Source organism: Saccopteryx bilineata, chromosome 5, assembly GCF_036850765.1.
Source record: "Saccopteryx bilineata isolate mSacBil1 chromosome 5, mSacBil1_pri_phased_curated, whole genome shotgun sequence".
NCBI lineage: Eukaryota > Metazoa > Chordata > Mammalia > Chiroptera > Emballonuridae > Saccopteryx > Saccopteryx bilineata.
The window spans coordinates 119,610,919-119,630,634 of NC_089494.1; the positions used below are offsets into that span (position 1 = coordinate 119,610,919).

The window sequence follows — 19,716 nt, forward strand, 5'->3', positions numbered from 1 at the left end:
TATGCTTAACATCCCAATTTATGCCTAAAACACCTCAACCAGAGAAATAAATATGTAAATCAAATATTAACAGGGATAAAGGGAGAGATTGACAGTAACACAATAATAAAATATTTTAAAACCCCACTCAAATCAATGATAGATCATACAGATAATATCAGCAAGAAAACAGTGGCCTTATTAATAGATTAGAGAAAATATACTTAACAAATATCTACAAAACACTATACCCCAAATTATTATATTACACATTTTTCAAGACTAGACCACACAGAAAACAAGCCACAATCCTTTTTGAATATTGAAATTATGTCAAGCATTTTCTTCATTATCAATGGTAAAAAAAAAAACAAAAAATATATTACTATATTTTAATATATTACAGACATATATTACATATTATATATACAATATATTACAGACACCTGAAGGCCTAACAACATGTTACTAAACAATCAATGGGTTAATAAAGTATTCAAAGAAGAAATAAAAAATATCATAAGAAAAATGAGTATGGAAATTCAATGATACCAAATCTTTGGGATACAGCAAAAGTAGTTATAAAAGGGAAATTCATAGTGCTACAGGACTACATCAATAAACAAGCAAAATCTCAATTAAATAATCTAAACACTTATACCTTCTAGAAAATAAACACCAAACAATTCCCAGTGAATAGAAGGAAAAGAATGATCAGAACAGAAACAAATAAAATGGAGACCAAAAAATAAATAATTAAAGATCAACAAAACTAAGAGATATTTTTTGAAAAAATAAATAAACAAGTAAGTCGGTAGTCTGCATTATTTAAGAAATTAAAAGACAAAATCTTCCCAAATAAAATCAGAAGTGAAAGAGGAGAAGTAATACCCTACAAAACAGAAATACAAAATATTGTAAGAGAATACTATGCACAGTATACATCAACAAATAGTACAAGAAGAAATAGTGTCTGAGAAATATGTAATTTTCTAAGACTGAATCAGGAAGAAACAGAAACGCTGAAATAGATTGATTGCTAGAAAAATAAAAATGAGTCAGTAATCAAAACAAACAAACAACAACAAAAGAAAATCCAGAAACAGATGGCTTCATAGGTGAATTTAACTAAATAAGTAAAAAAATGATTAACTGATAGCTTCCTAATGTCATTCAAAAAAAAAAAGAAGAAGAGCAAAAGCTCCAAAACTCATGAGGCCAATGTTACCTTGATACCACACTAGGCAAAGAAACTACTAAAATAAAAAATTTTAGGACAGTATCCCTCATAAAGATGAAAGCAAAATCCTCAACAAAATATTAGCCACTCAGATACAGCAACACAACAAAGACAGTATGCATTATGATTAAGTAAAAATGATTCCAGGAATTACAAATGCTTTAAAGTCCAAAAATTAATCTATGTGATCTGTCATATAAACAGATAAGTCATCTCAATAGATACAGAAAAGGTATTCACCAAAATTCTACATTCTTTTTATAATAAAAATACTCAACAAAGTGAATATAGGAAGGATATGCCTCAACATACAAAAGGCCGCACATGACAAATCTATAGCTAACATAATAGTCAATGGGAAAAAGTTATAACCTTTTTTTTTTAATTTTTTAATTTATTCATTTTTAGAGAGAGAGGAGAGAGAGAAGGGGGAGGAGCAGAAAGCATCAACTCCCATATGTGCCTTAACCAGGCAAGCCCGGGGTTTTGAACCAGTGACCTCAGCATTCCAGGTCGATGCTTTATCCACTGCACCACCACAGGTCAGGCAAAAAGTTATAACCTTTTTTATCGAAGCTCAGGAACACAGTAAGAATGTTCACTCTTACCACAATTATCCAACATAGTATTGGAAGTCATAGCCAAGGCACTCAGACAAGAAAAATAAATTTAAAAATCCAAATAGGAAACAAAGAAGTAAAATTCTTGCTATTTGCAGATGACATAACACTTTATAGAGAAAATCCTAAAAAGCCCAGCAAAATTATTAGAACCAATAATTGAATAGAGTGGGGAAAGGTGTGTAAAGAGGAATAAATATAAGGTGACAGAAAATTATCTGACTTTGGGTGATGAGTATACAACATAATCAACAGTTCAAGTGCTATAGAAATGTTTACTGAAACCTATATACTCTTAATCGATCAATGTCAACCTGTTAAAGTTAATTTTCTATGTAAAATTTAAAAAATAATTGAATAAAGCTGAAGGATGCAAAAGTAATATTCAGAATTTTGTTGTTTTCTATACAAAAATAATGAACTATTAATAAGAAAAACTAAGAAAACAATCACATTTATAATTGAATCAATAATAGTAAAAGGCCTAGAAATAAATTTGACCAAGGTGATAGAAGATTTATACTCTGGAAACTATAAAACATTGAGAAAAGAAAGTGAGCAAGACATAAATAACTGGAAAGATATACTGTGCTCACGTACTCCAATAGTTAACATTGTTGAAGTGTCCACATTAAAAATGTACTAATTCCACACAATACACATTAAAATTTCAATGGCATTTTTTCAAATGAACAAAATATTAGCAATCCAAATCCAGCAACACATTAAAAATATTAGGCACCATGAGCAAGTGGGTTTTATTCTGGGGATGCAAGGTTGGTACAATTTTTGCAAACCAATAAACATGATATCTCACATAAACAAAATTAAGGGTAAAAATTACATGATCATATCAATAGACACAGAAAAAGCATTTGATAAAATTCAGACCCCATCTATGATAAAAAAAAAACTCCCAGAAAAATGGAAAGGAAAGGATTAAACCTCAATATAATTAAGAACATATATGACAAAAACATAGTAGACATTCTATTCAATGAAAAAAAAAAAACTACAAGTATTTTTCTTAAGATCAGAATTAAGAGAGGCATGGCTACTTTCACCATTTTTATTCAACTTAGTACTGGGAGTTCTAACCACAGCAATGAATCGAGAGGAAGAAATAAAAGATATCCAAATTGGGAAAGAGGAATTAAAACTATCATCATTCACAGATGATGATATTGTATATAGAAAACCCTAGAGTCTCCACCAAAAAAACTACTAGGTCTAATAAGTGAATTTTCAAAGTAGCAAGAAACAAAATTAATATTCAGAAATTTGTGGCCTTTCTAAACACCATTAATGAACTATAAAAAAGAGAAATTAGCCTGACCAGGAGGTGGCGCAGTGGATAGAGTGTTGGACTGGGATGCGGAAGGACCCAGGTTCGAGACCCCGAGGTCACCAGCTTGAGCGCAGGCTCATCTGGCTTGAGCAAAGCTCACCAGCTTGGACCCAAGGTCGCTGGCTCCAAGCAAGGGGTTACTCGGTCTGCTGAAGGCCCACGGTCAAGGCACATATGAGAAAGCAATCAATGAACAAATAAGGTGTTGCAACGAAAAACTGATGATTGATGCTTCTCATCTCTCTGTTCCTGTCTGTCTGTCCCTATCTGTCCCTCTCTCTGACTCTCTGTCCCTGTAAATAAATAAATAAATAAAATTTTAAAAAGAGAGAAATTAAGTAAACAATCCCATTTATTATTGCAACAATAAAAAATTACATACCTAAAAATAAATTTACAAGGAAGGTAAAAGACCTGTATTCAGAAAATTTTAAGATACCGAATAAAGAAATTGAGGAAAATAAATTAGTGGAAGCATATATAATGTTCATGGATAGAAAAAAATTAACATCGTTAAAATTTCCATACTATTGAAAGCAATCTACAAAGTCAACACAATTTCTATTAAAATACCCATGACATCTCTCACTGATCCAGAATAAATGTTCTAAAAATTTATTTGGAACTACAAAAGACCCTAAATAGTCTCAGAATCTTGAGAAGTAAAAACAAAGTGGGAGATATCATACTAGCTGATATAAAATTATACTACAGAGACATTGTAATCAGAACAGCATGGTACAGGCACAAGATCAGGCATATAGATCAAGGAAAGAGAATATAGAGCCCAGAAATAAACTCACAACTTTGTGGCCAATTGAAATTTGACAAAGGAGGCAAGAACATACAATGAGATAAAGACAATGTATTTAATAAATGGTACTGGGAAAATTGGACAGATAAATGCAAAAATAAAAAATAAACGGAACTACCAAATTAACCATACACAAGAATAAACTCAAAATGGATTAAGGACTTAAATGTAAGTCATGAAACCATAAAAATCCTAGATGAAAACTTAGAACATAGGCAGTAAAAAGTATAGACATTTTTGTAGCAATATTTTTGCAATATATCTCCTTAGGAAAGGGAAACAAAGAAAAAATAAACAAATGGGACTGCATCAAACTAAAAAGCTTTTGATAGCAAAAAAAAAAAAAATCATCAACAATCAACAAAATAAGAAAACACACTGAATGGGAAAACATAAGAACATGTTTATCAATGATACATCTGATAAGGGTTTTTCTTTTCTTCCAAAATATATAGAGTACATAAAACACAACACTTAGAAAAATAAATAAAATGAAAAAATGGTCAAAGAACTTAAATAAGCTTTTCTCCAAAGAGGACATACTAATAGCTAATAGACTATGAAAAAAATGTTTAATATCACTAATCATCAGAGAAATGTAAATTAAAACCACAGTGATATCATCTCACACCTGTCAGAATAGCTATCATCAATACATCAACAAACAACAAGGGCTGGCAAGGATGTGGAGCAAAGGGAACCCTCCTGCACTGCTGGTGGGAATGCAGGCTGGTGACGCCACTGTGGAAAGAAGAATGGAGTTTCATCAAAAAATTAAAAATGGGCCTGACTTGTGGTGGCGCAGTGGATAAAGCGTCAACCTGGAAACGCTGAGGTCGCCGGTTCAAAACCCTGGGCTTGCCTAGTCAAGGCACACATGGGAGTTGATACTTCCTGCTCCTTCCCTTTCTCTCTCTCTCTCTCTCTCTCTCTCTCTCTCTCTCTCTCTCTCTCTCTCTCCCCTCCCTATAATGAATAAATAAAATCTTTAAAAAATTAAAAATGGAACTGCATTTTGACCTAGCCATCCCACTTTTAGGAATACATCCAAAGAAACCCAAAACAATAACTAGAAAGACTATATGTACCCCTATGTTCACTGCCATGTTATTTATAATAGCAAAGATCTGAAAATAGCCTAAATGCACAGGAGTAGATGAGTTGATAAAAAGGTTGTGGTATATTTACACCAGGGAATGCCACTCACCCATGAAAAAAAAAAAATCTTACCTTTTGTCATAGCATAGATGAACCTGGAGATTATTGTGCTAAATGAAATAAACCAGTCAGAGCAAAAACAAATTCCATATTATCTCACTTATATGTGGAGTTCAATGAACAACATAAATTGATGAACAAAATAGAAACAGAGACAGGGATACGTGGAATAAACTGACAGCTGTCAGAGGGGAAAGGTTTGGGGAGCTAAACGAAAGAAAGTGAAGAGATTAAGCAAAAAATCATGTATACATAGCAGTCACAGAAAACAGTGTGGTGATAACCACAGGAAAAGAGACCAGGGGGGCAGGTGCGGGTGAGCAAAGGGGGGGAAAATGGGAATTGAAAAGAGACTTTGCTTGGGGTGATGGGAGTACAATAAAGTGTGCACGTGGTGTTTTGTGGAGTAGTATACTGGACAATTGTATGGTTTTGTGAACCAGTCTCACTCCAATAATTTCAATAAAAAATATCTAGCATATATTGGGGGACTCAATAAATATTTAATGAATAATGTTGTATAGAGTGAATAAATAGCAGGTAGTACAGTAACATATGAAAAGTATTTATATTTATTTTATCTTACCCATGCTTAAACATACATAATGCACAAAAATTATTTACCTGTGGATAATAATAATTTTAATAACAATCATTGTATGGTGACAAATGTTGCCATTTTTATTGTTATAATTGATACTATTAAAATATTATGGATTGCCAAATTTGTTCTAGAGATTATCTTAAATGTTATATCTTAAATTATATCTTAAATTATATCTTAGAGTATATCTTGGAGTAATTCTTGGAGTATATCTTCTAGATATACTTATATCTTAGAGTAGATCTTCTGGAGTATATCTTAAATCATACTCATTATTAATTTTTGCTAAATTTACATAAGAAAGAAATTTAGTTTATCTAGCATGGTTGGACATTTGCCTATCAACCATGTCACACAGAATTTTCCCCTAATCTGTAATCTATGTTTCCTAAGGGTAGTAGTCATGCTTTGCATCTGTTCCTCAACACCCACCCATAAAGATGAAGCATTTCATAACAGCCCTTTTAATAAAGTTGTGTGTCTAAGTGATAATTCCATTTAGTGAAAGTTTACAGAGAAAACACTGCAAACCACTATGTGGTCATTCTAAAGCCAAATGCAGCAGTCCAGGGCTTGTCCTCAAATCCGGTGGTCCCCAACTCCCAGACCGTGGACTGGTACTGATCCATGGGTCATTTGGTACTGGTCCACAGAGAAAGAATAAATAACTTACATCATTTCCATTTTATTTATATTTAAGTCTGAACAATGTTTTATTTTTAAAAAATGACCAGATTCCCTCTGTTATATCTGTCTAAGACTCACTCTTGACGCTTGTCTCGGTCACGTGATACATTTATCCGTCCCACCCTAAAGGCCGGTCTATGAAAATATTTTCTGACATTAAACCAGTCGGTGGCCCAAAAAAGATTGGGGACCACTGCTCAAATTACTGCATACACACTTGAATGCTAAATTTAATGATATATTCTCAAATTTAAAAAAAATCTTATATTGTTAAGTTTCTTGAAAGGAGAGTTTATACTCCAAAGAATTACAAACTCCAAGGAAGATAAAATCAATTTTCATGGAAAATTTTAACATTAAAGTTGTTCTCCCTAGTTTCTATCTTGGGCAAGGTAAAAGCAGATTTAAAAAATCAGCTATCCTAAAACAAACAAACAAACAACAAACAAACAAACAAAAACAACAACATTCTCAGCTATTTGAGAGTTTCTCATGCGTAACTGCATTGTGCTGGGCATTCTCAGATCCACTCCCATGTGATGGTTTTCTAGGGCTCAATTCATTTCTTATTCAAAAACAACCTTGAAAACTCTGAGAGGAAGCAACAAACAGGTACCAAATCCTCTGGCCTGATGATGGGTTCTGGTTTACTTCATTCAGCCCTGTTCTCAGCACCTTAATAAGCAAAGATTATCTTCTATTTCAGTTTGCGTTTGCAGAAAATATTCCACCGCCTGTTTTACCGTGAACTCAAAAGTAATTTGCTTAGAAAAACAGTCCCATTACTGGTACTAAATGAAGATCAAATGCCCATTTTCCATGGCATTACTGTCCAGACCCATTCTCCAATTGGTTATATCATGGAAAAGCAGACTTTTTTCAACAAAAGAAAAATGTATTAAATTGTAAAATTATGAGTTTATTTTTTCCTTTCAGTTTCTATATATGACTGAAACCAAACAGATCACACTGGTTCATGCTCATCACCTGAATTCACTCTTTATAGTGTATGCAAAAGGCATAGCCCATAAAACCCCATGGGCAGGACTGGTTGATAATTTATGTGCTTAGAGACTTTACTGAGCTTCTAGAGAGCTGCTTTACTTTCTTCTGAGACCCAGTTAGAGTTCACTTCTATTAAAAAAAAAACCCTCTCCTGTTATTTTTATATGAGTTATGGGGTGTGAAGGCAGTAGACATTAGGACTCAACACAGTAATTAGTCTTTACAGTAGTCAAAATGGGGTAGCTTTGTAAATTTTATGTTCCTTTCTTACTATCCATTGCTTTTTAAATATAAATTGTTTTGATCAAGGCAGTTAAAATAGTACAATATTTGTAATTAATGATAGTTGTTTGTGTTTTTTAAAAATATTTTTAAATAATAATAACAGATATTGACACCATAAAGCAATAAAAAATCATAGAAGTATTGAAGTATTGGATTATATGTTTTGATTTGCTACCTGCTTGGCTAAAACTGCTATTAAGAACCACGACCTCTCCTAGCAAGGGGCTCCTACATGAGCCCTGACATCTCCTGTGAAGCTCAGCCAGAGCTCAGCCAGAGTTCTCCACAACCTGCAGCGCACCCATGATGTGTCAGGAAACGTGTTTGAAAAATTGCTGGGAGAAATAAGACACAGCCATTTTTTTCTAGATACCTGTAGCCTAGTGTGCAGTCTCAAACATTGTGAAAGAGGATTACAATATAGTGAAGAGAAGTGTGAGACAAGGGCAGGCACAGGTAAGAGAACTGGAAAACCATGGAAGGCTTGCCTGGGTGACAAATCCTGAGTGGGCATCCTACAGGATACATTGACACTAACCACATGGCTATGGTGGAAGAAGAAGCTTTATTAGAGGGAATAATGTGTCCATAATTGGGAGAGGCTAACGAGGGTGAGATACATGTACTTACTCATGAGGATAATATCAACCAAAAACTTCATTATTTTTTTCTAGATACTATTTATTAATATAAAGGTAATTTCAAAAGACCTACTCTGATCACAGTTATGATACATGTCCTCATTATTTCATTACAGGGAGTAAATAGATGGTGATTTGACCCACAGCACAAATGCACTCATGTAACAAGCCACACTGCATTCAATAGCCAGGTCTGAAAATTATGCTCCACATCGAATACTGCATGCACCCCTTAACAGAGGTACTGAAAAAGTATCATTAAAAAAAAAAAGTCTGGTGAACATAAAATGACAATTAAAATTTTTTATATAAATAAATTTTTATTTTAATGGAGTGACATCAATAAATTAGGGTACATATATTCAAAGAAAGCATGTCCCGGTTATCTTTTCATTCAATTCTGTTGCATACCCATCACCCAAAGTCAGATTATCCTCCATCAGCTTCTATCTAGTTTTCTTTGTACCCCTCCCCCAGCCCTCTCCCTCTGCCTCCTTCCCTCCCCCCACCCCCCATAACCACCACACTCTTGTCCATGTCTCTTAGTCTCATTTTTATGTCCCACCAATGTATGGAATCCTGCAGTTCTTGTTTTTTTCTGATTTATTTATTTCACTCTGTATAATGTTAATCAAGATCCCACCATTTTGTTGTAAGTGATCCGATGTCATCATTTCTTATGGCTGAATAGTATACCATGTTGTATATGTGCCACATCTTCTTTATCCAGTCTTCTATTTTTTTTACAGTGATTAAAGCCTTTAAGCAAACTCTTGGCCAATACAGCCAGAATCTATAAAAGAGTAGTCTCCTTAACATGTTCACCAAGTCCAAGTTGGCCCCAACACCATGCCAAATCCCTGAAAAATGCAACCCAACCCCAGTTCAGTCTGTTAGAAGCTGTCCCAAGGAGCAGGAGTCCAGGAAAAGTCCACATCCAGGAAAAGTTCGCATGGCACTGGAATTGTTGTCACAATTCTCTACTTTGCAGCTCACATCCAAGTCCCAATGACTGCTGCTTCTGGTTGCTAATGATTCAGGTAGACTGGAAAAGCCATCTGCAGCATGTATGGATATGGAGCGTCTGTTCTCCTCTGCCTGGAGAGATGAGACCAAGTTGCTTTTCCCTGGAGCTCTGTGACTGTGGCATGGTAAAGAGAACCTTGGGATACACTAAGCTGTGTGGCAAAGGTAGATTCATAATAGAAGTTGGCAAAAGGGGGAAAGAGATCTCTAAATTAGGAGTAGGTCCCAGCCTGAAATATGAGTGGGGCATTGCGGTAGGAGGAATAAAGGAAACACTATATATTAAACAAAGCAGCAGAAAATAGGACTATCAACACCCACAACAGAGATCTTTGAGGGAAGAATAAAAAACCTGACTATTCAGGCAAGACATAGTTAAGTGGCCCTTGTGCAAATGAGATCAGTTTACCTGCTTCTTGGAAGAAATACCCTAGGATCATCCACAATGTTGTAGATGGGGCTGACGGCCCTGGGCACCTCTAACCTTCAGGGCAAACTCCAGCATTCTGGGCAAGGTTAGGTCATAGGTGGCTGGAGCAGGGCTGGAAGAGACTTAACCCTCCCTTAGAGGAGCGAGGGAGAAGCCTACCTTCCAGTGTCCCTTTTTCCTCACAGCAGAGGCATGTAAGTCTGGCAGGCTTTAGCTCAATGACCTTCCTTTCCACTTGTTGAAGCAGGACCCAGATGGCATCCTATGAGACCCCTTTGGGGTGTTGGAGCCTTTAAGGGCATATCCTAAAAGCTGGTAGTTCCCCTGATCTCTATTGGGCTTTTTCTGCCTCTTGGTATCTTAAAGACCATGCTCAGAAGATCTCGCTGAGGGGTTTGAGGATCCCCATCTGCCTATATAAATCTTTTCCCTATATCTGGAGCTATTTGGAAAAAGACAAAACAGTGTTATTAGCTGGATCAAATAAAGAAGGTAGTAGTTTGCAGGAGAAAAAGATTTGGTGTCTCCTGTTCATCAGCATTCAAAAGAAATTTAAAAAATTTTTTAAGTAAAAAGCATGATATAGTAGACCCATAGGAGTTCCAGGATATGACTCTCCCCTTTTAAATTTTTTTGAATTGACCTTAAAATATTTGCTGGGTACAATTTAATAATACCTTGACTTTAAAGATTGTAAAAATGACAAAGTACAGTAAATGCTTTTGCTCCATATGCAGGAGCACTGTTAGTTTAACCAGTTTAGGAAATCCAATAATAGAACAATGCATACAGACAATGAGCTATAACATGCTTAGCAGCCTCTCCTGTTCTGACAGAGGTTACTATTAATCCAGAATATGTATCCACTGTAACATGGACATAGGACTGTTTGCCAAATTAAGGTATATGAATAACATCTATTTGCCAAAGTTGTCCTGGTATGGGTCCTTGAGGGTTAACTCCAAATGAAGGGGCAGATTGTAGTATAGGACCCCTTTGACAGGATTTCCCAATTTGCTGTGCTGCTTCTCGAGAAAGTTGAAACTGTTTACACAGGGTTGCAGCATTCTGGTGATGAATAGTATGAGACTGAATTGCTCGATCTGTCATGGTTGCTCCAAATAATTTTCTTTTGAGTAGCTTGATCAACAATGGCATTCCTAGGCCCTGGCTGGTTGGCTCAGTGATAGAGCATCGGCCTGGTGTACAGGAGTCCCGGGTTCTATTCTCAGCCAGTGCACACAGGAGAAATGCCCATCTGCTTCTCCACCCTCCCCCTATTCCCCCCCTCTGTCTCTCTCCTCTCTCCCGCAGCCAAGGCTCCGTTGGAGCAAAGTTTGCCCAGGCATTGAGGATGGCTCTGCGGCCTCTGCCTCAGGCACTAGAATGGCTCTGGTTGCAACAGAGAGATGCCCCAGATGGGCAGAACATCCCCCCCTGGTGGGCATGCCGGGTGGATCCCAGTCGGGCGCATGCGGGAGTCTGTCTGACTGCCTCCCCATTTCCAACTTCAGAAAAAAACAAACAAACAAAAAAACAAAAAAACAAAACAAAACAAAAAAAGGGGCATATGTAGCATGATCAGAATGTACCCAAACTCCTGGTCTTTTGCGTTCTCCTAATGTCTGTCAGTCCTGTGCAGTCTGCCAAGTGCAGATATCACTGAGCAGCTAGTGCTGGCTCCAGGCAGTTCCAGAGAGGAAAATATAAACAATGGTCAAGTAGAGATGATTTCTCAAACCACTTTCTAAAATCATTGTCAAATAGTGTAACAAGCTCATGAATACCTTGAGACACTTTCCACAAAACAAAGTTATCAAGACATAACATAAGATCTTGTAATGGGACAAACACATTCTGATGGAGACCTTTCCGGAACAGTAGGCTCCTCTGACTTCTGCTGGTGAAGTCCCTCATGTTCAGAAGTGAGGGCCCTGCCCAGGGTGTTGTCCCTTCTGACAACCTTATTCTTTCTTTTTCCAACATTGGTTTGAGAAACCTTGTTTTGCATCTGAATGACACACTTAGAGTCCAGGAAGGAAGGGAAGTTTACTGAGTGCCTACTCAACCATAAGCCTTGTACAAGCTCTTATGTATATAAGCATGACAATTCACTTGATGATGGAATAAATAGTGTATTTGGGGACCTCCAGGGATGAAGGTTCACACACAGGGTCTGTTTGTGTTGCTTTCCCATCAGCCCCCCTAAGACTCTTGTCCTCATCCTTAAGAGAAACCAGGCACTTCTCTGTGTTGAAGCAATGGTATGGCAATGATTTGTGATATTTATTATTTTCTATTACAAATGAGAAAAAAATGAAACTCGGGAGTTAAAAATCTACTGCAAATCTTGGTGGTTATGAGTTTCTGAACCCAGGCCTATACTATTGTACTTCCTCTAAACAGCATGAGATAGATAGATAAAACGTTGGAGGAGTGTCTCTGCTTACTGATGTGAGCTAGAACAGAACAGAGACTGCAGTAACAGCCAGATCCTTTCTGTGCTTTCCTATTTAGTCACCAGTTCTCCTGTCCTGAACATGGGGTACATTAGAATTGAAATAATAATTTAAAAAAGTAACATCTTGCCCTATGGCAAACTGACCTACTCATGTTCATGTACTTGTACACCTACCTACTTACACACACAGCATGCCCTTGCCTAACTATTTAGTTTAAACTCTCAGAAATATATTTAAACATTTAGTATGCAATAAAGATGAATGACAAGAATTCTTGTTCTTAACTGAGATGGTGAATGTCATGTAATATGCCTACAGAGAAAAAAAAAGAGCAAACATTACTGGTTCTTAGGGGGAACAAACATCAGAAGACATGTAATTAATCCTCCATGCAATGTTTTTACAGATAAAAAAAAATCTGTTTCTAGAGACCATGAAAATGAAATGTGATATGATGCAGTCATCCATTAGTCATTCAGCAAGTGCTTATGGAGTGTCTACTATGGCCTTTCCTTTGCCTGCACAGTGACTACACCCTCAAGGCTTCTGTTCTCGTGGAGCTCCTACAACTCAGTGAGCCTGGGATGTAAACCCACACCTACAAACAAAACAAATGTTGTGACCCAGAGGAGATGTTCCAGGCTCTGTGGGAGCCTGTAACAAGTAAGTTCAAGACATCAGCAGGTTCAAGAGATCCCTGTAATATTTTTCAAAACCTGAGTCACTTCCTGCCCTGCCCCTGACTGTCCTTTATCTCAGTGGTCCCCAACCCCCAGGCCGCGGACCAGTACCAGTCTATGGGCCATTTGGTACCAGTCCACAGAGGAAGAATAAATAACTTACATTATTTCTGTTTTTATATTTTATTTATATTTAAGTCTGAACAATGTTTTATTTTTAAAAAATGACCAGATTCCCTCTGTTACATCCATCTAAGACACACTCTTGATGCTTGTCTCCGTCACGTGATACATTTATCCATCCCACCCTAAAGGCTGTCAGTGAAAATATTTTCTGACATTAAACTGGTCCGTGGCCCAAAAATGGTTGGGGGCCACTGCTTTATCTAACATCTTCTCCAGCATCAACAGCAGTTACTCCCCTTCCTGCATGTGACAGCAGTGCTTGACTTTGAAGGAAAGTCCCTATTTATCAGTATAAAAAACTCAATCCGTGCCTATACTGTCTAAACATCTGTTTGTTAGCTACATCTCCACAAATCCTCTCCTAGTGTCCTATACTCCTGCCAAAAGAGGTTTTTATCTGTTGGGCAAATGAGTTTGTAAAATTGCTATTTTTTTGAGTTTGCTCACTTTTAGTGTTAAAAAATGGTGCTGGGCAGTGCCAGGTGTGTGATGTGTGAAATTGCAAATTACCTTCCAGCTTGGGAAGGGCTATTGTCTTGCTAATGTTTTTTGGAGTAGAAGTTTCATGCCAAAATATTTTGAAAAGGAAGGAGAAGGAAGAAAGGGGATGCCATGTTGGCAGAGAAAACAGAGAGAATGGAGGTGTGCAGATGAGAAACCAGAGGTGAGGGGATTTGCGGGCTCCGCTGAATGGTGGGGCCTTTGATTCAAGGAGGAACCAGAGAAGATTCTCCTGGTTGTGGAACTGGATAATGTGTCAGTGGCTTTGGGAGCTCTGACTGAATGAAGAGGGAAGTATTTTCCCTGTGTATTTACTCCTTGGCCAGTGTGAGACTTGAATAAAGGAATAACCCACCATTTTTTAGCTCCACTGTTTCTTTACCATCTGCCCAAATCCAATGGGTACCTGCACGTGAATGGCCACAATGAGCGACTACTGGCCACACAATATCCTTACAAATTTTATTATATTTTTTCCTGTACTGTTTCTTTCATATACTAAATGTGTTGCTGGCGAAGACATGGTTCATGTATGTAGTTACAGAAAAGGGGTTTACAGGACCTGCGTTTGAAGAAGATCAGGCTTTCAAACTAAGATTTAATTGGGGGTGGAAATAGAAGGCTGCCTATAGGTTTCTACTGTCTTATTTTTATCCATCCCATCCAGGAAAAATTCCAGTCTTGTCTTCATTAAGCCCAGTATAAAGACCAAAGTCCAGAGATTCTGCGCCATAGTTCAGGACAATCAATCCTCATCTCACTAGCATACTCTGTGTTCCCGGCTGTGCCCTGGTTGGCACTATGTCCAGGCTTAGAGTCCACATGGCTTCCAGTAACAAGCCTGCCTGTGTGGCTTTTGGGACCACCATGGCTCTTTGGGAAGACTCATGAGTACACAGAGTGAGTGTACATTTCTGAGCAGAAAATAGAGAGGGGGCTTTGCTAAGCCTGTGTTTTTTTTTCTGTGGGCTTGGAAGGACTAACTTTTTATTAAGTCAACCAATCTGTTTCTTTAAAATGTCATGGTCTCGCATTGGCTCTTGTCCCTAACCAATCAGGTCCTTCTGCCAGGCTTGACTGACAGTCCTCTATGGTGATCATAGTGACTTCTACTGTACATGCCTCAAAGTAGAATCATAGAATCACCTCCCCCACAGCTGTGTATGGGTCAGTTGTACCTTGGGGAACTACAAAAACCTGGTTTGGGATTAAGTCCAGCAGATTTCATGGCCTAAGCAGTCTGTAAGTGCTATCATTTCCTAGTAAATGAAATGCTAATGCTTCTCACTGAGGTAGGCTTTCTGGTTTTATGAAATTTAATGTCCAAATCTTTTTGCTCTCTCTCCTTCCCCATTAACATCTAGTTACTTACCTACATTAACAAGTGCTGCCAAATAAATGAATAAATGCACCCCAGAAAACCTGTGCACAGAAACAAAACTCAGGATACTTTTTTACTACATCAAATTTATTTTCACTTAAGAGAAAGTTAAAAAAGACACGAGGATGCTTTTTCTGGAAGAAAAATAAAGTTATTGCATTTCAGTGTCCTCAACATTCAGCAGAGATCTCCACAGCTCCCCGGGCATCTTTTAGTAGTCATATAGACATTTTATTTCTTTAGCATGACTTTTTTCCTTTCTTTTCCTTTGGTTCATACTGGTCTCAACCAGCATCCTGACTCACCTGCCTCATTCTCTCTGGCATGATCACTCCCTTAATCATTAAACCCTTGGAAAAATGAGCTTTTAATCAGCATGAAATAATCTTAAGAACAAAGCTTTGTGTTTGTTGACCCCAGAAACAGTTTCTGTCAAACAGGGCCTCAGTTGTGTTTCAGCTCTAGGCCCAGAAAACCAGTGAAACCAAATAAATGAATATCATAATTGACATTACAGATCAACTACCTCCTATCTCAGTGTCAACCAATCAGTAGAGACCATGACCCTGATCACAATCTTAACCCCCATGATTAATTATTTTTCCCCTTATATAATCAATCTCTTGGAAGTCATTGGGGAACCATATATTTAAGCATTAGCTCACCTGTGACCATAGGTGTGGGTTAATTTCTTAACTAATAAACCCTTACTTTTTTTGCTGCAGCCTCCTGTTTGTGTCTTATTGCTCATTGATGACTTCAGCCAAATGGATCATTTTAGTCTGGTAACACCTTCATAATTGACAATGCGTTCCAGTTCAGAGAAAAGGGGTTAGAGAGGGAAACTGACAGAAAGTTTCATTTTCCATATAAAATTGGGCTAGACCATTTGTTACAAGTCTCTGTCCCACTGAGTTTGGGTTTATACTGCAGAGGCTGAAGAGTCTGTGAAGGTTCTAATGAAAAAACTATTGTAATACATATTCTAGAAAAGTCGCAGAGAAGAACACTAGCCCTCAGTGAAGAGGTGGTGACCATAGGAGGGGGGCAAACAGTCTAAAGGCCTATGGGCTCAGTGAAGGCAAGCCTGGGTAAGGGAAGAGAAGAGGCAATTTGAGGGGGAAAAAGAGCAAGGGCAGCACATTTGGTGGTAGTTTGGGTGTTTTAAGGCAAAGACAAGAACCCTGACCCAAGGATCTTAAGTCTCAGGTGATCTGAGCCCAGCTGACCCTCTAACCCCTTCAAAACACTCACTCCCATTCTCTGTGGTCAGCTGCACTGCCTTGCAGTTCATCCAAACACCACTCTTTCTCCTAAGAGAACTGTTGCACACACGTTGTCTGCTTTACTGAAATTAGCTCACCCACCCAGTCAGTCCTGCTCATCCTTTGTTTCAGACCAAAGCTCCCTCCCTTAGGTAAGCGCTCTTGCTGCCCTCTCTACCACTTTTGTTATGCGCTCTCATAGAACCCTGTATTTTCTTCCATGAAACTTTTCACAGTGTGTAGTTATAATTTTATTAGCATGGACATTATTAATATGTGGCTCGTACAATAGAATGCAAGGTCCAAGAGGAGAGAGCTCCTGTCTCTATCACTTTTTTATGTATCTTCCGTACTCATCAAAGGCATCTGCTATATAGCAGTTAATAAATAGTCACCTAATGAAGGAATAAAGGGATTAATAGCTTAAAATAAAACAGGCAGAGGAATAAAAAAAAAGACAACTTTTAAAATGGGACAAAATAGGTTTTAACTACTATGTGAAATGTCAAAATTATCATAAGTATAAAGATAAACATGCCAAACAAACAGCAAGGAATGTAGACTAATTTTGGAGAGAGGTGGAGGCTGGAAATAGAGATCTAAGAGCCTTTGGCAGGGAGGTTCTATAGACCACAGCCCTATTACAACCATAGTCAGCCATGTGTAATCAGATACTGTTTTATAGTAGGTTAGGAATTTTGCCTTCAGGTTAGTTCTACCTAGTTTCTCAGCTCAAAGACTGGTTATAATGTATGAGAATAAAATCCATGTTCTTTCATGAGATGCCCTATTCCTGTTCCAATGACAGAATCATTGCGAAGCCCGTGTGCCTGTCCACATGTTTGCTATGGACAGGAAAGAGTAATAGTTACAATTAATCAGTCACTTCTCTGCATGTAATCAGCGAGTCCCTGAGCAAACCAAATGGACTCTAGTATCTCACTTCCTCTGTGTGCAAAGTGGTTATAGTCACAGGATACACTTCCTAAAATTGTGAGAATTAAAGCTCTGTTAAGTACTTTATAAGTATCTGGAACATAACATTCATAAATATTAAGTAGTATTATAATTATTATTCTGATTGTTGTATAATCTCTCCAAAGCTAAATTTGCAAAAATCCCATATGGAATCAGGATAGAACATATTGACATCTTCTTTATCATCATCATCGTCATCATTATTACTAGTTGTTCTGGGCTTGATCCTCTGCCTCATTTTTGTTGCTATTTAAATGATTTTGAAAAGAGTTCTATTAAAGCAGCACTGTATTTACGAGCTCACTTGACACAACAGGGAACTGGAGAGAAGTAAGTGTGGTGTCTAACACAGAAGCAGCTGCCTAGGGAGCTGATCTCATTGCCAATTCATATCAATTAAACATGGGCAATTTGCTAGGTAGGCGGCAGCCTACCAGGATTCCGAATGACCTAGTCCTCATCTCAAGTTCAAGTTTCTGCCTAGTGGAAAGAAAATGTTAGAACAGCTCATTTCCTTGGAGGAACAGGTTTATAGAGAAAGCAACTTGTGGTTACTATTTATGTACTCTTCTGTAAACAAAACTGTAACTAGAATATCACATTTGCTATATACTAATTCAATTGCAGTTGAATTCTGTGCTGAACCAAAAAATGGCCCAAGAACGAGATGACGTCAGAGTAATGGCGGGGTAGGAAGCGATACCGATAAATCTCCCCCAAAACTCAACAAGATCTTCAACCAGAAACAGAAAAACCTATATTTGGAGCCTCCAGATACTTCGCAATACACTCAAAGGTATGGTCGAGTGAAAAATTGGCTAAATATATAACCAAACCCCGAAGGAAATAGGGAGTAAGAAATGCTCCGCCTTCCTCACTAACCTAAACAGGGTGGCTTTCTCTGGTAACTGTGAATATAGAAACTGAGGCGGGCAAAGGGGGTGAATAGATCCAGGCCGCGGCACAAACGGCCGAACCAGGCTGTGGCACACAGATCCAAGCCGAGGAAAATCTGATCCTGTGGCAACCCGGGCAATACAAGCTAACACTCGCGCCAAACCAAAACAAAGAAAGACAAGCGGGACAGCCATTTTACCCGATCTCCTGGTCGGTGCGCAGTTAGTGGGCGAGAGATTTCTTCCTAAGCCCCGGAAGTGGGTGCCCGTGTTACCCCAGAGAGAGGCAGTCAGAGGCCTTTCTGTGGGCCGAAAGCAGAATCTCTGGGCAGCCCCAGCGCCCTGGGAAAGCCGCGCATGGGAGGGAGTGAGAACTAATTCCAAAGGTGGAAATTTTCCGGCTGATGGGGGTTTCACTCAGAGGGAAACGCGGCCGGCCTCATATCCTGGTCTGCGCGCGCACATAGTGAATGAGAGATTCCTCCGAGTGCCTCGGCAGTGCGCGCCCGTGTTATAACACAGAGGGGCAGAGTCAGGGGACTTTATGTGGGCCAAAGCAGAATCTCGGGCCGCCCCAGCGCCTTGCAAAAGCCGTGCTCGGGGACGGAGCGAGACTCAATTCCAACGCTGCAACTTTTCCATGCGGTAGGGGTTTCACTCAGAGCATGAGACTGCTGGCCGGATATCCTGGTCTGCGCATGCAGATAGTGAATGAGAGTTTCCTCCAAGTGCCCCAGAAGTGGGCACCCGCCTGTGTTACTGGACAGAGTGGCAGAGCCAGAGGTCTTTGAGTGGGCGGAAAGCCCGCCTGATTATGCTAGCAGCTCTGAATGACTGAGCCTTACCCAGAGCCCTGTGCTGAGTGGAAATAGAGTGGGGAGTTGTCAGCTCTTTGAGCCTCTTACTATCCAGGCAGAGGCAGCAGCAACCCCATAGCTGGATTATCAGGCTACTAATTGAGGAACGAAAGACTAGGAGAAAGGCTCCAGGAACACAGACTCTCTCACTGGCGGAGCCTATAAATGCTAATGAGCCTCGACTGCCAATGAGACTAAAGCACAATACATGACATTGCCATAGAGACTTATCAACTGCAAACCTCTAACTGAGCGTGCCAAAGGGGCAAAACCTGGGGTACAGAGTCACCGACCAGGAAGAGGGAGAGAAAAGAAAAAGCAAGAAGATAACCTCTCAAAATCAAGAATAATCTGCAGACTTTATAACCTATCCCATTTTATTATATTTGTTCGTTTGTTTCTCTTATCTTCATTCTTGATACTTTTTTTCCTCCTCCAATTTGGCCGATTAACTCTCTGCTGGTCTTACTCTCTCCTCTCCTTGAACTACACTACCCATAAGTGTTACATCTCCCATTAACTTTTCTCTCCTCTTCCTTTCTCTCTATGAGGGTTGCACTCCAAAACCCTTAACTCTCTCTCTCTCTCTCTCCTCTTGTTTCTTCTTTATTCT

The 19,716-nt window shown here is 38.5% G+C and overlaps 1 protein-coding gene across 3 annotated transcripts in view; it reads right to left on the reverse strand.

Moving 5' to 3' along the window:
* The window catches only part of CNTNAP5 (contactin associated protein family member 5), an 884,141-nt gene that overhangs the window by 59,932 nt on the left and 804,493 nt on the right, over nucleotides 1-19,716 (reverse strand). The gene's annotated exons all lie outside the window — the stretch shown is intronic.